This window comes from Bufo gargarizans, chromosome 8 (genome assembly GCF_014858855.1).
Source record: "Bufo gargarizans isolate SCDJY-AF-19 chromosome 8, ASM1485885v1, whole genome shotgun sequence".
In the NCBI taxonomy this organism is placed as follows: domain Eukaryota; kingdom Metazoa; phylum Chordata; class Amphibia; order Anura; family Bufonidae; genus Bufo; species Bufo gargarizans.
Genome location: NC_058087.1, coordinates 19,550,053 through 19,558,998, shown reverse-complemented (window position 1 = coordinate 19,558,998; position 8,946 = coordinate 19,550,053).

Here is an 8,946-nt window from a genome sequence, read left to right as displayed (position 1 = left end):
GTGTTGCCATCTGCAGCCTGTGCTGTCAATGCATAAGTCGCAGTAAGCCCAACACTCACCTAGGGACGACCGCCTAAAGAAGGCACCTGTCCTCCCATCACTGAGCCCAGTGGGAGCAACACCGTCAGAACCCACAAAGCCACACTCCCGACACTCCATGTCCTGCCTCTTCTCTTTCTCATCTCTCCTCCCATTTGTCCTCCACTCCACCTTCCACCTGTGCCGTCGTCGCGTTCATCTGGCACAAGGCAGGCTTCCGTGGCCCAAATGTTAGAGCATGAAAAAAATGATGACGCTGGATAATCCTCTTGCCCAACGGCTGACCGCTGGCATTTCGGAACTGCTAGCCCGCCAACTACTGCCATATAAACTGGTGGACTCGCAGGCCTTTAGAAAATTTTTGGCCATTGGCACACCGCAATGGAAGGTCCCCGGAAGTAAATATTTCTCCCAGAAGGGCATCCCTGAGTTATATAGCCACGTTCAGTGGCAAGTTAATATATCGCTGGCACACAGTGTCGGTGCCAAGATACATCTGACCACAGACACGTGGTCTAGAAAACACGGACAGGGAAGGTACATAACTTTTATTGCCCACTGGGCGAACCTTCTGACTGCCATCAAGCATGTAACCAGTGGCACCCGTGTGGATTTGGTGTTACCGCCACAGATTGCATGCAGGCCTGCCTCATCTTCTCCTACTCCTCCTCATCTGACTTCTCCTTTTCCACTGCTAACGCCTCATCCGCTGCACCCCCAAGCTCCGCAGAACCTATTCGAAGTGCCAGGTAAGACATTGCCATGCTGTGCTGCGGCTGTTGTGCCTGGAAGCCAAGAGCCACACCGGTCCTGCACTCCTTTCAACTCTGCGGTCACAGGCCGATCAGTGGCTAACCCCGCTCAATTTGACAGTTGGTAAAGTGGTGTCCGACAATGGTGCCAATCTGCTGAGCAGGAGCAGGAAAAACATGCAGATTGCGGTTCTAAGGACCTTTGTGCCACAGTCTGTGTCAGAAATACGCCTAACATAGACGTACTTCTATATAATAAATGATCACCTAATTGTATTATTATTCGGGGGTAGGGCTAATATCTTTATATTATATAGACTCTAGTGTATTATACTGTGCCCTCTATTTCCCAGTAGAAAATGTTCTTTGGGAAACACAGTCCTCATCCCTGACCACCAGGACCAGGTAGCGCTCTGTCAGTACATGGCGGCCTCCCCTCTCCGCCACGCTGCTCCGCTGTGTACTGGGGCTTATTCTGATACTAGGGCTGGGTTCATATACTATTTTTGCCATCCATTTAATGCATACAAAAAATGTACGCGTTAACAGATGCCTCAGACTGATGCCGTACAGTGGTGTCCGTTCACCATACAGATCCATGGTAGAAAAAAAGATAATGTACGTTGATGTAATGGACTCTGCAGGATACAAAAACGTGGAGTGCTGCACATTTGTATACATCAAACCGATAGGAAATAAAATTTTCTATGCTTCAGCAGGGCACATTTTTGAGAGTTTCCCTTTAAGAAAAATGGCCCCTGATTAAAATACATATTTTTTGGGGGAATTTTTGCCAATGGTCCCCATCTGATATATCACTGTCCATGTTGTGGGACTATTTGTGCACTTCTAGTAAGTGTTTGCTGGCTGCAAATATGACCTGAAGGTTTTCAGGTTCGCCTGCCATTAAAGTAAATGGGGCCCGCCGCGAACGTGCAGTTCTCGAACGCGCGTTCACGAATTGTCCCGGCCGATGTTCGTTCATCACTAGTGATCAGTGATAAACAATGCTCGGTTACACAGACCCCATGAGATGAATAGGTTAGGATTCAGCCCGGATGCTGACTGTTCACATCACGCATCGGATCTGGATGGGAAAACTCGCTTGTGTGAAAGAGGCCTTATACTTGCAATGTCATGAATCTCCTATCAAATGTTAACTGTATATGAAGCATACTGTCTATTTAATGGCCGTTTGATTCCTCATGGATCATTCCTTCTTGTTATTGCTTATTTAGAACTTTCATCTTTGCTTTTATAACATTCACACTTTCATTGTGCCACGTAATACATTTTCATTTTATTCTCCAGTCCTAAAAAAAAAAAAAGTTACCAAGTAAACTCTTTAAATGACACCCAGATCTACTGGTATTTTCAGCACGGCTCATGGGAGCACCTGTCATGTCATGTGTCGGCTTCAGACAGAATGAACCAGAAAGTCTCTTGCAGCCCCTAGTGTCTAAAAAGTGTCATTTCTACCACACCATCCGCCCCTGATGTGCCAAACTCCAGATCTGTACATCAGTCTGACCCTTGCTCAAAAACTAAGCTCTGAACTAGATGATTTTTGCTGGAATAAATTGCCAATTGGGTATTTTTGTTAAAAATATTTTTTCTAATGTTTGTTTTGGGGGAAAAAAAAACCCTTTAAATTGGAAAATTAATAAAAAGGTTGAGGAAACGGGCAGCTAGGCTTTTGTGCACTACTACTACTACTACTACTACCCGGCCACTTCACGAGTGTATATTTCAAGCTAAACATCTACAGAGAAACCTGGGAGATAAACTTTGTCATGATGCCAATTGACCATTTCTATAGATTATCAATAAAAATGCTTTTTGTAGTGGTCAAATAATTGTTTCAATGGCTTGACTGTTCCACAAGGGGGTGTATCACAATTGGATATGACATTTCTCTGTTAGATGGAGAAAAACATAATTTTTCAATGTTATAACTATTTAAAAAAAGATTGCTCCCATGTCTAGTTAGGGGGCGCCATACCATGCAACCACTATGTTTTTCTTTTTATTCCCTCTTTGAAAATCCACCTAATGTGTCCAGTGGCAGTGGTCACACATGCTCAGTAACTCAGTCCTGCCGCCTGTACAGCGGCTTCTTCTCACAGCATTAGACACAATAGGTGAGCGTTCACCGCAAGTCAAGGGGCGCCAAGTATGTGACCACAATATCTTGACACAGGAGAATTTTTATATTATTCCAACTGAAAATTTTGTTTTGTATGATATGACGGAGAAATATCAATTAATTGAGGGGCAACCACTTTTAGGTGATTTCATACACTGCATTTTTGGGAAGAATACCACAATATAAAAAAAATAAGCTGTGTATAAAACCACCCTTAATATTCTGGAAATCCAAATGTTGTCTATATATATATATATATATATATATATATATATATATATATATATTTGTATCTGGGAGAAGTATTACCATTGGCTCCACTCAGATGGAACCAGGATATTATTGAATGTACAATTGTGCCACAATTTTTTATTTTTTTTGGAGAATATATTTTACTAGTGTTTGGCATAGACCTGGCTGAGTACTGTTTCTCCTTATGGACACTGCCTAGTACACATGTGGAGTCTTAGAAGCCACACATTCTTCCTCTGGGAAAAAGATATGCAAATTTAGCATTTTTCAAAAGAGAAAAGAAAGCAGTGCCTCAAGCTTCAATTGTGGGAAGGCAGGGGGCGCCAGAGGCGCAGCTTTCTTTTTTTCTATTAGGAAGAGCTGATTTGCATACAGTGTCTGGCACTGCACTTGGCTGGGGGTTGTCTCCTTTTTACATTTCTTATTTGTAATGGCCTTATTAGCAGTGGCGACTCTAGGAACAATATATAGGGGGGGCACAAAGATACCACAGTCAAAAATGGGGGGGCACAAACAAAATAAGTATATATCAATAAGATTACAAAATACGAGTGAATTGCGATATGCAGGGATACAGTTATAATAAAGCAATTTACTTACAAAAGAAGCTACTCAGTCGTCTGCTGTGCCGTCCTCTGCTTGCATCCACGTATTCTTTCCCCTTCTTTCTGTCTCTCGTCAGTGCACAGGCGCACTGTTATGGTGGATCTGTGGAAGACACACTGTTATGGGGGCATCTGTGGATGACACATTATGCCTCTCATTAGCCCTCATTATGCCTCTCATATCAGCCCCCATATCAGCCCTTATGCCTCATTAGCTCCCATATCAGCCCTTATGCCTCATTAGCCCCCATATCAGCCCTTATGCCTCATTAGCCCCCATATCAGCCCTTATGCCTCATTAGCCCCCATTATGCCTCTTATTAGCCCCATTATGCCTCTTATTAGCCCCCATATGCCTCCAATTAGCCCCCATATGCCTCCTATTAGCCCCCATATGCCTCCAATTAGCCCCCATATGCCTCCAATTAGCCCCCATATGCCTCCAATTAGCCCCCATATGCCTCCAATTAGCCCCCATATGCCTATTAGCCCCCATATGCCTCCTATTAGCCCCCATATGCCCCCATATGCCTCCAATTAGCCCCCATATGCCTCCAATTAGCCCCCATATGCCTCCTATTAGCCCCCATATGCCTCCTATTAGCCCCCATATGCCTCCTATTAGCCCCCATATGCCTCCTATTAGCCCCCATATGCCTCTTATTAGCCCCCATATGCCTCCTATTAGCCCCATATGCCCCCATATGCCTCCAATTAGCCCCGATATGCCTCCAATTAGCCCCCATATGCCTCCTATTAGCCCCCATATGCCTCCTATTAGCCCCATATGCCTCCTATTAGCCCCCATATGCCTCCTATCAGCCCCATATGCCTCCTATCAGCCCCCATATGCCTCCTATCAGCCCCCATATGCCTCCTATTAGCCCCATATGCCTCCTATTAGCCCCATATGCCCCCATTTGCCTCCAATTAGCCCCCATATGCCTCCAATTAGCCCCCATATGCCTCCTATTAGCCCCCATATGCCTCCTATCAGCCCCCATATGCCTCCTATTACCCCATATGCCTCCTATTAGCCCCATATGCCCCCATTTGCCTCCAATTAGCCCCCATATGCCTCCAATTAGCCCCCATATGCCTCCTATTAGCCCCCATATGCCTCCTATTACCCCATATGCCTCCTATTAGCCCCATATGCCCCCATTTGCCTCCAATTAGCCCCCATATGCCTCCAATTAGCCCCCATATGCCTCCTATTAGCCCCCATATGCCTCCTATTAGCCCCCATATGCCTCCTATTAGCCCCCATATGCCTCCTATCAGCCCCCATATGCCTCCTATTAGCCCCATATGCCTCCTATTAGCCCCATATGCCCCCATTTGCCTCCAATTAGCCCCCATATGCCTCCAATTAGCCCCCATATGCCTCCTATTAGCCCCCATATGCCTCCTATTAGCCCCCATATGCCTCCTATCAGCCCCCATATGCCTCCTATTACCCCATATGCCCCCATATGCCTCCAATTAGCCCCCATATGCCTCCTATTAGCCCCCATATGCCTCCTATTAGCCCCCATATGCCCCCATATGCCTCCAATTAGCCCCCATATGCCTCCAATTAGCCCCATATGCCTCCAATTAGCCCCATATGCCCCCAATTAGCCCCCATATGCCTCCAATTAGCCCCCATATGCCTCCAATTAGCCCCCATATGCCTCCTATTAGCCCCATAGGCCCCCATATGCCTCCAATTAGCCCCCATATGCCTCCTATCAGCCCCATATGCCTCCTATTAGCCCCATATGCCTCCTATTAGCCCCAAATATGCCTCCAATTAGCCCCAAATATGCCTCCAATTAGCCCCAAATATGCCTCCAATTAGCCCCCAAATAGCCCCCATATGCCTCCTATTAGCCCCCAAATATGCCTCCAAATGCCCCATATGGCTCCAATTAGCCCTTATATGCCTCCTATTAGCCCCCATAATGCCCCCAGCAGCCACATTTTTTATAAAATAAAAAATAAAAACACTTACCTCTCCTGTTCCTGGACGGACGCCGCCTGCCATTTTCTCCTCAGTCGACTGTGCTCTAAACTGGCGCGCACAGCGTGAGGTCACAGAGCGCCCTCACGCTGTGCGCAGCCCTGCACAGCCGACAGCCGAGGACCAGGAAGTGGTGAGTACAGAGCGTTCACCACTTCCTGGTCCTTCGGTACTAATGAGCGCTTCCATAATGGAAGCGCTCATTAGTATTCACTCTGGGGAATCAGCGGGGGGGGGCACCCGGGGGGGCAAGGGACAACATAGGGGGGGGCAATTGCCCCCCCTCGCCCCCCTCTAGCGACGCCACTACTTATTAGACATGATAATTTAACTTGTGTAATCAAGCAGTCAATCAGCCAATGAATGAGCAGATGAGATGATGGGCGTCTTTCATCAGGATCGGCAGCCCATCGCCCGGTGTAATCAGGGATGTGCTGCCAATAATTAACAGAACAGAATGAGGGAGGAAAGACTGCGGTAGTGATCGTTCCTCCCGCACTCAGTTCAAATCGCTCTGTGTATTCAGGTCTGTGCAAACCAACACAGATACATTTGCAAGAAAAAGTATGTGAACCCTTTGGAATGATCTGGATTTCTGCACAAATTGGTCATAAAATGTGATCTGATCTTCATCTAAGTCACAACAATAGACAATCACAGTCTGCTTAACCTAATAACACACAAAGAATTAAATGTTACCATGTTTTTATTGAACACACCATGTAAACATTCACAGTGCAGGTGGAAAAAGTATGTGAACCCTTGGATTTAATAACTGGTTGAACCTCCTTTGGCAGCAATAACTTCAACCAAATGTTTCCTGTAGTTGCAGATCAGACGTGCACAACGGTCAGGAGTAATTCTTGACCATTCCTCTTTACAGAACGGTTTCAGTTCAGCAATATTCTTGGGATGTCTGGTGTGAATCGCTTTCTTGAGGTCATGCCACAGCATCTCAATCGGGTTGAGGTCAGGACTCTGACTGGGCCACTCCAGAAGGCGTATGTTCTTCTGTTTAAGCCATTCTGTTGTTGATTTACTTCTATGCTTTGGGTCGTTGTCCTGTTGCAACACCCATCTTCTGTTCAGCTTCAGCTGGTGGACAGATGGCCTTAAAGGGAACCTGCCACCGGGATTTTGGGTATAGAGTTGATGACATGGGTTGCTAGATGGCCGCTAGCACATCCGCAATACCCAGTCCCCATAGCTCTGTGTGCTTTTATTGTGGAAAAAAAAGAATTTGATACATATGCAAATTAACCTGAGATGAGTCCTGTACATGAGATGAGTCAGGGACAGGACTCATTTCAGGGTAATTTGCATATGTATCAAATCGTCTTTTTTCCACAATAAAAGCGCAGAGAGCTATGGGGACTGGGTATTGCGGATGTGCTAGCGGCCAGCTAGCAACCCATGTCCTCAGCTCTTTACCCAAAATACCGTGACGGGTTCCCTTTAAGTTCTCCTGCTAAATGTCTTGATAAACTTGGGAATTCATTTTTCCTTCAATGATAGCAATCCGTGCAGGCCCTGACGCAGCAAAGCAGCCCCAAACCATGATGCCCCCACCACCACAGTTGGGCTGAGGTTTTGATGTTGGTGTGCCTTATTTTCTCCACACATAGTGTTGTGTGTTTCTTCCAAATAACTCCACTTTGGTTTCATCTGTCCACAGAATATTTTGCCAGTACTGCTGTGGAACATCCAGGGGCTTTTTTGCAAACTGTAAATGTGCAGCAACGTTGTTTTGGACAGCAGTGGCTTCCTCTGTGGTATCCTCCCATGAAATCCATTCTTGTTTAGTGTTTTACGTATCGCAGATTCTCTAACAGGGATATTAGCATATGCCAGAGACTTTTGTAAGTCTTTAGCTGACACTCTATGATTCTTCTTCACCTCATTGAGCAGTCTGCGCTGTGTTCTTGCAGTCATCTTTACAGGACGGCCACTCCTAGAGAGAGTAGCAGCAGTGCTGAACTGTCTCCATTTATAGACAATATGTCTTACCGTGGACTGATGAATTTATAGGGCAGGGCAGCTGTAACCAACACCTCCAATCTCATCTCATTGATTGGACTCCAGTTGGCTGACACCTCACTCCAATTAGCTCTTGATGATGTCATTAGTCTAGGGGTTCAAATACTTTTTCCACCTGCACTGTGCATGTTTAATTCTTTGTGTGTTATTAGTTTAGGCAGACAGTGATTGTCTATTGTTGTGACTTAGATGAAGATCAGATCACATTTTATGATCAGTTTGTGCAGAAATCCTATCATTCCAAAGGGTTCACATACTTTTTCTTGCAACTGTAGATGTGCTCTCATCCATCCGTGCTTGTACTGCCCAAAGATCGGCCAGTGTAATACCGTCTTAAGTTGGGCCCCCAACTATAAGCTGATCGGAGATCAGCTTTAATATTTGAGGAATCCAGGCAGCAACTGTTCAGTTTTCCTACAGTGCCACCACATGGGAAAATTAAGCATTACAGAGCTCTCATTTTAAACTAATCTGTTGTAGATGTGATGGATGAACGCATTGGGTCCTCCAGAACAAAAAACAGTCCTCTTTATGCTTTGGTTGATTAGAGGAGGATACTAAACAGACATTTAGGATACATTCAAACAACCATATGTGTTTTGCAGTCTGCAAAGAGTGGATCCGCAAACCACTGATACCAGCCCGTGTGCGTTCCACATTTTGTGGAACACACATGGCTGGCCCTATGATAGAAATGTCTTGTGTCCTTGTAGACAAGAATAAGACATGCTTTTTTTTTTTTTTTTTTTTTTTTTGCGGGGCCACAGAACGGAAGAACACCACTGTGTGCTGTCATTGTGGAACGGATGTGGACCCATTCATACGGTCATGTGAATGAAGCCTTTTGTCCCTTTCACACGAGCGAATATTCAGCGCCGGTGCAATGCGTGATGCGAATGCACTAAATCTGGGCCCATTCATTTCAATGAGTGTGTACATGAGCGCTCTTTTTTACGCATCATTTGTGCGTTGCCTAAAAAAAGGAGCATGTTCTATATTCTGCGTATATTTTTCACGCAACGCTGGCCCCATAGAAGTGAATGGGGCTGCGTGAAAATCACTTTGCATCCGCAAGCAAGTGCGGATGCGATGCATTTTTCACGGATGGTT